Source organism: Triticum aestivum, chromosome 2A (genome assembly GCF_018294505.1).
Source record: "Triticum aestivum cultivar Chinese Spring chromosome 2A, IWGSC CS RefSeq v2.1, whole genome shotgun sequence".
Taxonomy (NCBI): domain Eukaryota; kingdom Viridiplantae; phylum Streptophyta; class Magnoliopsida; order Poales; family Poaceae; genus Triticum; species Triticum aestivum.
Genome location: NC_057797.1, coordinates 282,923,455 through 282,934,949, shown reverse-complemented (window position 1 = coordinate 282,934,949; position 11,495 = coordinate 282,923,455).

The window sequence follows — 11,495 nt, the reverse complement described above, 5'->3', positions numbered from 1 at the left end:
ATAGTGCGCAGGAAATATGTTGGATGCTTCACATGAGGTTGGAGTGGATGGAATTTCCCTATGAAAACTAGTACAAATGAATCCTATGAAAGAGTTCCTATGGATTGTAATCCTATGAATCAAACAAGCTACATAGGAAAAAAAAACTACAAATTGGAATGCTTCAAAATTCCTTTAGGAATTCTTTGAATCAATGAGGCCTATAAGCCTCTACTAGGGAGAGATTTTCCTATGCGTATGGAATCCCTCCTACTACCTCAGGTGCCCAAATGGCAACAAGGGGAGGGAAGGAAATCCCTCACAAGAGCAGGTTCGTGGATCTGCGCAAGGCCTTGTCCACCATTGATAAGCAAGAACGCTGGGGTGGAAGAGGGAGGTGACATGAGCTGACGGAGGGGAGATTCGGGAAAAGAGGAGGGTGACAACCCCGATCTACTGGCATCTTGGGAGTGGCCTTAGAGCATTACTAGTAGAGCCCTCAAACCCCTAAAAATAACTGTTTTTTTACAGTTTTCGTCAAAAAAAAGCCTTAGACTAGAACCCCTTAACCCCCAAACCCTCAAATTTTTTTAAAGGTCCAACCCTCAAACTCTCTCCCAATCCTCAAAAGTAAGGGTTGGGTAGCAAAACCTACCCGAACCCTCATTTGGCGGTTATACTCGCGCGGGAGGGAAAAATCCTCCCAACTCCTGCGCCCACGCCCGCGACCACCGCTGCTAGTCACCCCCGTCGCCGGCGGCCGCCCCGTCGACCTCCCGCGCGCAACGACAACGTCATTCATGGGGAATATTCCGTTATAAGGGTTGGGTTTGAGGGTTCTAATCTTTGTCCCTGTTTTTCAACCCGTAAAAGTGCACAAAAAGATCATTTTTGAACCCTTAAAACACTAGTGAGGGTTTGAGGGTTTGAGGATTCTACTAGTAATGCTCTTAGAGCATATCAGCGTTGCCGAAGGGACGGAGCGTTGCTCCAATCGCCGACGGAGAAGCTTGGGTCAAAGCACACGACTCGATTTGTCCGTCTGGCTTCTCCGCCTCGTTTTTTGACGGGATCACGAGGGGATCACGGGCTACCAAACAAGGCCTGAAGGATGGCAGGGGTTCATCACCCATTTGCCAGGGCAAATTTGTAAGCATAGAGAGCATCGAATATTTTGTGAAATAATCCTCCCTTACCAAGTGCTTAGAAATTTCCAAATAAGATCCAACACTATAATAGTGTCGCTAGTATCCATATGACAGAGAATCTGAGCCGTCATGACTAGTCGTGAACCCAAAGTGACGCTAACTTACGGGGACAGACATACATGAACCAACATCGAACGTGTCGGTCATCAGGGTGTGAATCCGGGCTGTAGCAACTGGGTTAACAGGACTCCGGGAACCCGGGCTGCAGCAGGCTAGCAGGACTCCGGAAGTCACCGCATGACATTCCCTCGAAGGGACACACAGAAACGAAATGGATCACATGCCGACCAGTCTAAGTGTTTCGGAGTAGTAGTAACTGGGCTAGCAAGACTCTGATAAATCGGGCTGTAGCAGACTACCATGGCTCAGTGGAAGCACTAGACTACATTTCCTCATAAGAGAGGCTACCAAGGATAAACAACTAGGTTGTCGGATCTCACACATACCAAGCATTTCAATCATACACACAATATGCTCGATATGTGTAGATACAACATGGCATCACAACAAAACTCTACGACTCAAAATATTTATTCATTAGGCTCCGAGGAGCCAAGTATTACAAATATGGGTCTCATGACCCAGCATACAGAGCATACAAGTAACAAGCGGAAGCATAAACATGTCTGAGTACAGACAACTAGAAATGAAGAAGGCTGAGAAGCCTGACTATCTACAAGACCCTCTCAAGGGTACAAGATCGTAGCTGAGGTAACAAGCTAAAGGTCTGTGACGCCCGGATAATTAAGCTACAGTAACCCTCTACAAATGTTGCCACATCACCACGATTGCTGTTGACAATCTCACGATGATTCAAATCCCATTCAAATTCAAATTTGAAATAAAGTCAAACTATAAAAGTTTTCAAATGTCTAAACTAAAAATTTCTGGATGTGACAAATAATTCATAAGTAATATTGGTGAAGGAACCAAGTTTTTCTAAAATAGTTAAGTGCACTAAGATAAATAAAACGGTGGCTTAACCATATTAATTATTGCCTTTTATAATTAATAAAATGTTAGGCTATTTTATTTGGGTGCCATAATTAAATGTGGCAGTGGTATATTTATCTTACTAATCTATGTGCTATTTTTGTATTTTTAAAGTTAAAGATAAATTGAAAACTATAGAGGAAAGTAAATAGACAGAAAAGAAAATGCAAATAAAAAAGAGAAAAGGCCTAAACTAGTACTGCCCAAGTGGGCTCTAGTGTGCACGTGGCCCAGCCCACTCCCGGCCTTTCCCCTACCACGTACAGGGGAGGCAACAGGGGAGGCAGGGGCCATGGCGTGGCGCACATCCAGGGCGCCATGGCCGTGGATGCCCTCCACGTCGCCTCCCTCGGCCTATAAAGTCGCTCACCGAAACCCTAATCCCCATCTCGCTCATAACCCCTGGATCCCTCATCGGCCCCTCCTCTTCTTCTCAATTCGAGCTCGAACAACTCACGGTCACCATTGCCTCGCTGTCATCGTTGCGGCCATCGACCTCTCAGGAGGTCCGTCGCGGCTGGCTTCGTCCGTTCCGGGCACCAGCTCGAGCCAGGGCGCTGCGTCGCCAACGCCGCCATCGTCTTCTTCGTCTGGCCGCCGCCATCTCGCCATCGATCCGCACCGCTCCGACCACCCCCGGCCTTGCCGTCTGCTCCTCCGGACTCACGGTGAACTCCCCTCCATCTCGCCCCATTTTCCCCTTCGATCTGATGCCCTGGACTGCTCTTCACATCGTGTCGGAAGTTTCGTGCCGTAGCCATGCTCAGCCGCGCCCCTGTTCGTGTCCGACCGCGTCTGGCCGCGCGCGCCGCTTCCTAACCGCACCCAAGCGCGCAACCGCTGCCTGCCCCGCGCCAGCACCGCTCGTGGCCGCGCCTCCGCATGCGCTCGCGTGCGTGTGGCCTCGCCGGAGCTGCCGCTGCTCCTTGCGTCTGCCTGCTACTGCGTTGTTGTCGCTCCTGCCGTCGCCGCACGCCGCCTTGCTTCCTGCTCGCCGGTCTTGCCCCGCGCCCGCGTAGCCACGCCCTATGCATCTCGCGTGTGCCTGCGTAGCTGCTGCTCCTGCTAAGCTACTACCGCTGCTAATGCTCGTAATTCTTGCTGCCGCTGCCCTTGTTTGCTTGCTCTACTACCTCATGCTGCTTGCTGTTGTTGAGAATGGCCATGGCCGCTGCCTCTGCACCCATACCATGGCCACACAACCGTGGCACAGCCACTCAACGTTAGGCACGGCTGTGCCAGTGGCTGGCCCAGTTAATTAGGAGTAGGTTAGATTAAGGACTAATTAGCACTAGTTAATTTATGTGACAATGACGTGTGGGTTCCTTTCAATTAGATTAGTTTTATTTATTTGTTTAGATACGACCTATGACATGTGGGCCACTCCCTGCCTTTTTGACAAGTCAAAGTTGACTTGGTCAACTCGGATTAAAATAAATTAAAATAAAACCAGAAACTTTAGAAATTGTTTAAACCTTTGAAAATTAATAGAAAGTAATTCATATGTCAGATGAAAAAGTTTTATAGATGAAAGTTGCTCAGAACGACGTGACGAATCCGGATACGCAGTCCGTTCGTCCGTCACACATCCCTAGCATAGCGAACACGCAACTTTCCCTCTCTGGTTCATCTGCCCGAAAACGCGAAATACCGGAAATACTTTCCCGGATGTTTCTCCCCTTCGCCGGTATCGCCTATCCCTCCGTTAGGTCACCCCTAGCACAATGTATTGCCGCGTCTTGCTTTGTGTTACATTTGATTGCTCTTATATTTATTGTGTTCCCCCTCCGTTACTCCTTTCCGGTAGACTCCGAGACCGTTGCCGATGTCCGTGTGTTCGACTACATCGATCGAAGATGACCCCTCCTTGCCAGAGCAACCAGGCAAGCCCCCCCTTTGATCACCAGATATCGCCTACTCTTCTCTATACTGCTTGCATTAGAGTAGTGTAGCATGTTACTACTTTCCATTATTCCTATCCTGATGCATAGCCTGTCCTTGCTACTACTGTTGTTACCATTACCTGCGATCCTACTGCTTAGTATAGGATGCTAGTGTTCCACCAGTGGCCCTACACTCTTGTCCGTCTGCCATGCTATACTACTGGGCCGTGATCATTTCGGGAGGTGATCACGGGCATATACTATATACTTTGCACAGTTACATTACCTGTGGTACTGTTCGGAGTTGGGGGCTGAAGGGGCAGGTGGCTTCATCCCGGTAGAGGTGGGCCTGGGTTCCCGAAGGCCCCCGACTGTTACTTTGTGGCGGAGCGACAGGGCAGGTTGAGACCACCTAGGAGAGAGGTGGGCCTGGCCCTGGTCGGTGTTCGCGGATACTTAACACGTTTAACGAGATCTTGGTATTTGATCTGAGTCTGGCTACTGGCCTATACGCACTAACCATCTACGCGGGGATAGTTATGGGCACTCGACGTCGTGGTATCAGCCGAAGCTTTCGTGATGTCAGCGACTGAGTGGCGCGCGTCGGATTGGACCGTAAGCCTGCTCTTGTATTAAGGGGGCTAGTTCTGCTTCCGGCCGCGTACGCGACGTGCAGGTGTGCAATGGGCCCAGACCCCTGCGCCATAGGATTTAGACCGGCGTGCTGACCTCTCTGTTGTGCCTAGGTAGGGCTGCGACGTGTTGATCTTCCGAGGCCGGGCATGACCCAGGAAAGTGTGTCCGGCCAAATGGGATCAAGCGTGTTGGGTTATGTGGTGCACCCCTGCAGGGAAGTTGATCTATTCGAATAGCCGTGTCCCTCGGTAAAAGGACGACCCGAAGTTGTACCTTGACCTTATGACAACTAGAACTGGATACTTAATAAAACACACCCTTCCAAGTGCCAGATACAACCGGTGATCGCTCTGTCACAGGGCGACGAGGGGAGGATCATCAGTTAGGATTATGCTATGCGATGTTACTTGGTGAACTTACCATCTACTCTCTTCTCCTGCTGCAAGATGGAGGTTACCAAAAGCGTAGTCTTCGAGAGGACTAGCTATCCCCCTCTTATTCCGGCATTCTGCAGTTCAGTCCACATATGATAACCTTATTCCAGTTGATACCAATGCATACATATGTAGTGTAGCTCCTTGCTTGCGAGTGAAGGAAATATGCCCTAGAGGCAATAATAAAGTTATTATTTATTTCCTTATATCATGATAAATGTTTATTATTCATGCTAGAATTATATTAACCGGAAACATAATACATGTGTGAATACATAGACAAACAGAGTGTCACTAGTATGCCTCTACTTGACTAGCTCGTTAATCAAAGATGGTTATGTTTCCTAACCATAAAAAAAGTGTTGTTATTTGATTAACGAGGTCACATCATTAGTTGAATGATCTGATTGACATGACCCATTTCATTAGCTTAGCACCCGATCATTTAGTATGTTGCTATTGCTTTCTTCATGACTTATATATGTTCCTATGACTATGAGATTATGCAACTCCCGTTTGCCGGAGGAACACTTTGGGTGCTACCAAACGTCACAACGTAACTGGGTGATTATAAAGGAGCATTACAGGTGTCTCCAAAGGTACATCTAGATTACAGGGCATATTTAGACACCTGTAATCTAGATGTACCTTTGGAGACACCTGTAATGCTCCTTTATAATCACCCAGTTACGTTGTGATGTTTGGTAGTACCCAAAGTGTTCCTCCGGTAAACAGGAGTTGCATAATCTCATAGTTATAGGAACATGTATAAGTCATGAAGAAAGCAATAGCAACATACTAAATGATCGGGTGCTAAGCTAATGGAATGGGTCATGTCAATCAGATCATTCAACTAATGATGTGACCTCGTTAATCAAATAACAACTCATTGTTCATGGTTAGGAAAACATAACCATCTTTGATTAACGAGCTAGTCAAGTAGAGGCATACTAGTGACACTTTGTTTGTCTATTTATTCACACATGTATTATGTTTCCGGTTAATACAATTCTAGCATGAATAATAAACATTTATCATGATTATAAGGAAATAAATAATAACTTTATTATTGCCTCTAGGGCATATTTCCTTCAGTCTCCCACTTGCACTAGAGTCAATAATCTAGATTACACTGTAATGATTCTAACACCCATGGAGCCTTGGTGCTGATCATGTTTTGCTCGTGGAAGAGGCTTAGTCAACGGGTCTGCAACATTCAGATCCGTATGTATCTTGCAAATCTCTATGTATCCCACCTGGACTAGATCCCGGATGGAGTTTAAGCGTCTCTTGATGTGCTTGGTCCTTTTGTGAAATCTGGATTCCTTTGCCAAGGCAATTGCACCAGTATTGTCACAGAAGATTTTCATTGGACCCGATGCACTAGGTATGACACCTAGATCGGATATGAACTCCTTCATCCAGAGTCCTTCGTTTGCTGCTTCCGAAGCAGCTATGTACTCCGCTTCACATGTAGATCCCGCTACGACGCTTTGTTTAGAACTGAACCAACTGACAGCTCCACCGTTCAATGTAAACACGTATCCGGTTTGCAATTTAGAATCGTCCGGATCAGTGTCAAAGCTTGCATCAACGTAACCTTTTACGGTGAGCTCTTTGTCACCTCCATATATGAGAAACATATCCTTAGTCCTTTTCAGGTATTACAGGATGTTCTTGACCGCTGTCCAGTGATCCACTCCTGGATTACTTTGGTACCTCCCTGCTAAACTTATAGCAAGGCACACATCAGGTCTGGTACACAGCATTGCATACATGATAGAGCCTATGGCTGAAGCATAGGGAACATCTTTCATTTTCTCTCTATCTTCTGCAGTGGTCGGGCATTGAGTCTGACTCAACTTCACACCTTGTAACACAGGCAAGAACCCTTTCTTTGCTTGATCCATTTTGAACTTTTTCAAAATCTTGTCAAGGTATGTGCTTTGTGAAAGTCCAATTAAGCGTCTTGATCTATCTCTATAGATCTTTATGCCTAATATGTAAGCAGCTTCACCGAGGTCTTTCATTGAAAAACTCTTATTCAAGTATCCCTTTATGCTATCCAGAAATTCTATATCATTTCCAATCAATAATATGTCATCCACATATAATATCAGAAATGCTACAGAGCTCCCACTCACTTTCTTGTAAATACAGGCTTCTCCGAAAGTCTGTATAAACCCAAATGCTTTAATTACACTATCAAAGCGTTTATTCCAACTCCGAGAGGCTTGCACCAGTCCATAAATGGATCGCTGGAGCTTGCACACTTTGTTAGCTCCCTTTGGATCAACAAAACCTTCTGGTTGCATCATATACAACTCTTCTTCCAGAAATCCATTCAGGAATGCAGTTTTGACATCCATCTGCCAAATTTCATAATTATAAAATGCGGCAATTGCTAACATGATTCGGACAGACTTAAGCATCACTACGGGTGAGAAGGTCTCATCGTAGTCAACCCCTTGAACTTGTCAAAAACCTTTTGCGACAAGTCGAGCTTTATAGACAGTAACATTACCGTCAGCGTCAGTCTTTTTCTTGAAGATCCATTTATTCTCAATTGCTTGCCGATCATCGGGCAAGTCAACCAAAGTCCATACTTTGTTCTCATACATGGATCCCATCTCAGATTTCATGGCTTCAAGCCACTTTGCGGAATCTGGGCTCACCATCGCTTCTTCATAGTTCGTAGGTTCATCATGATCTAGTAGCATGACTTCCAGAACTGGATTACCGTACCACTCTGGTGTGGATCTTACTCTGGTTGATCTACAAGGTTCAGTAGTATCTTGTTCTAAAGTTTCATGATCATTATCATTAACTTCCTCACTTATTGGTGTAGGTGTCGCAGAAACAGTTTTCTGTGATGTACTATTTTCCAACAAGGGAGCAGGTATAGTTACCTCATCAAGTTCTACTTTCCTCCCACTCACTTCTTTCGAGATAAACTCCTTCTCAAGAAAGTTTCCGAATTTAGCAACAAAAGTCTTGCCTTCGGATCTGTGATAGAAGGTGTATCCAATAGTTTCCTTTGGATATCCTATGAAGACACATTTCTCCGATTTGGGTTCGAGCTTATCAGGTTGAAGCTTTTTCACATAAGCATTGCAGCCCCAAACTTTCAGAAACGACAACTTTGGTTTCTTGCCAAACCATAATTCATAAGGCGTCGTCTCAACGGATTTTGATGGTGCCCTGTTTAACGTGAATGCGGCCGTCTCTAGAGCGTATCCCCAAAATGATAGCGGTAAATCAGTAAGAGACATCATAGATCGCACCATATCTAGTAAAGTACGATTACGACGTTCGGACACACCATTACGCCGTGGTGTTCCGGGTGGCGTGAGTTGCGAAACTATTCCACAATTTTTCAAATGTACACCAAACTCGTAACTCAAATATTCTCCTCCACGATCAGATCGTAGAAACTTTATTTTCTTGTTACGATGATTTTCCACTTCACTCTGAAATTCTTTGAACTTTTCAAATGTTTCAGACTTATGTTTCATTAAGTAGATATAACCATATCTGCTTAAATCATCTGTGAAGGTGAGAAAATAACGATCCGCCACGAGCCTCAATATTCATCGGACCACATACATCTGTATGTATGATTTCCAACAAATCTATTGCTCTCTCCATAGTACCGGAGAACGGTGTTTTAGTCATCTTGCCCATGAGGCACGGTTCGCAAGTACCAAGTGATTCATAATCAAGTGGTTCCAAAAGTCCATCAGTATGGAGTTTCTTCATGCGCTTTACACCGATATGACCTAAACGGCAGTGCCACAAATAAGTTGCACCATCATTATCAACTCTGCATCTTTTGGCTTCAACATTATGAATATGTGTATCACTACTCTCGAGATTCAATAAGAATAGACCACTCTTCAAGGGTGCGTGACCATAAAAGATATTACTCATATAAATAGAACAACCATTATTCTCTGATTTAAATGAATAACCGTCTCGCATCAAACAAGATCCAGATATAATGTTCATGCTTAACGCTGGCACTAAATAACAATTATTTAGGTCTAATACTAATCCCGAAGGTAGATGTAGAGGTAGCGTGCCGACCGCGATCACATCGACTTTGGAACCGTTTCCCACGCGCATCGTCACCTCGTCCTTAGCCAATCTTTGCTTAATCCGTAGCCCCTGTTTCGAGTTGCAAATATTAGCAACAGAACCAGTATCAAATACCCAGGTGCTACTGCGAGCATTAGTAAGGTACACATCAATAACATGTATATCATATATACCTTTGTTCACCTTGCCATCCTTCTTATCCGCCAAATACTTTGGGCAGTTCCGCTTCCAGTGACCAGTCTGCTTGCAGTAGAAGCACTCAGTTTCAGGCTTAGGTCCAGACTTGGGTTTCTTCTCTTGAGCAGCAACTTGCTTGCCATTCTTCTTGAAGTTCCCCTTCTTCTTCCCTTTGCCCTTTTTCTTGAAACTAGTGGTTTTGTTAACCATCAACACTTGATGCTCCTTTTTGATTTCTACCTCCGCAGCTTTCAGCATTGCGAAGAGCTCGGGAATAGTCTTGTTCATCCCTTGCATATTATAGTTCATCACGAAGCTCTTGTAGCTTGGTGGCAGTGATTGGAGAATTCTGTCAATGACGCAATCATCTGGACGATTAACTCCCAATTGAATCAAGTGATTATTATACCCAGACATTTTGAGTATATGCTCACTGACAGAACTGTTCTCTTCCATCTTGCAGCTATAGAACTTATTGGAGACTTCATATCTCTCAATCCGGGCATTTGCTTGAAATATTAACTTCAACTCCTGAAACATCTCATATCTTCCATGACGTTCAAAACGTCGTTGAAGTCCCGATTCTAAGCCGTAAAGCATGGCACACTGAACTATCGAGTAGTCATCAGCTTTGCTCTGCCAGACGTTCATAACATCTGGTGTTGCTCCAGCAGTAGGCTTGGCACCCAGCGGTGCTTCCAGGACGTAATTCTTCTGTGCAGCAATGAGGATAATCCTCAAGTTACGGACCCAGTCCGTGTAATTGCTACCATCATCTTTCAACTTTGCTTTCTCAAGGAACGCATTAAAATTCAACGGAACAACAGCACGAGCCATCTATCTACAATCAACATAAATAAGCAAGATACTATCAGGTACTAAGTTCATGATAAATTTAAGTTCAATTAATCATATTACTTAAGAACTCCCACTTAGATAGACATCCCTCTAATCCTCTAAGTGATCACGTGATCCAAATCAACTAAACCATGTCCGATCATCACGTGAGATGGAGTAGTTTCATTGGTGAACATCATTATGTTGATCATATCTACTATATGATTCACGCTCGACCTTTCGGTCTCCGTGTTCCGAGGCCATATCTGTATATGCTTGGCTCGTCAAGTATAACCTGCGTATTTCGCGTGTGCAACTGTTTTGCACCCGTTGTATTTGAACGTAGAGCCTATCACACCCGATCATCACGTGGTGTCTCAGCACGAAGAACTTTTGCAATGGTGCATACTCAGGGAGAACACTTCTGGATAATTTAGTGAGAGATCATCTTATAATGCTACCGTCAATCAAAGCAAGATAAGATGCATATAAAGATAAACATCACATGCAATCAATATAAGTGATATGATATGGCCATCATCATCTTGTGCCTGTGATCTCCATCTCCGAAGCACCGTCATGATCACCATCGTCACCGGTGCGACACCTTGATCTCCATCGTAGCATCGTTGTCGTCTCGCAAATCTTATGCTTCCACGGCTACCGTTTAGTGATAAAGTAAAGCATTACATCGCGATTGCATTGCATACAATAGAGCGACAACCATATGGCTCCTGCCAGTTGCCGATAACTCGGTTACAAAACATGATCATCTCATACAATAAAATTTAGCATCATGCCTTGACCATATCACATCACAACATGCCCTGCAAAAACAAGTTAGACGTCCTCTACTTTGTTGTTGCAAGTTTTACGTGGCTGCTACGGGCTTTAAGCAAGAACCAATCTCACCTACGCATCAAAACCACAACGATAGTTTGTCAAATAGACTCTGTTTTAACCTTCACAAGGACCGGGCGTAGCCACACTCGGTTCAACTAAAGTTGGAGAGACAGTCGCCCGCAAGCCATCTATGTGCAAAGCACGTCGAGGGAACCGGTCTCGCGTAAGCGTACGCGTAAGGTTGGTCCGGGTCGTCTCGTCCAACAATACCGCCGAACCAAAGTATGACATGCTGGTAGGCAGTATGACTTGTATCGTCCACAACTCACTTGTGTTCTACTCGTGCAAATAACATCAAACCATAAAACCTAGGCTCGGATGCCACTGTTGGGGAACGTAGTAATTTC